Source organism: Eimeria mitis, genomic scaffold (genome assembly GCF_000499745.2).
Source record: "Eimeria mitis Houghton genomic scaffold, Emh_scaff2012, whole genome shotgun sequence".
Taxonomy (NCBI): Eukaryota; Apicomplexa; class Conoidasida; order Eucoccidiorida; family Eimeriidae; genus Eimeria; species Eimeria mitis.
In genome coordinates, this window is record NW_013570335.1 from 5,463 (window position 1) to 5,717 (window position 255).

The window sequence follows — 255 nt, forward strand, 5'->3', positions numbered from 1 at the left end:
TGGTTGATGCGGGGGTCGAATGCCTGGACGTCATCACTGGCGCCTCAGCAGTAAACAAAAAAAAATAAAAAATAAAAATAATTATTTTCTTTTTAATAAAAAAATAAATAAAAGAAAAGGAGAAGCAGAAAGAAAGAGATAGAAAGAGCAGAGACAGAGACAGAGGCAGAGACAGAGGAAGGGGAGATACAGACAGACAGATAGATAGACACATACACACACAGACATATACATACATATATATATATATATATA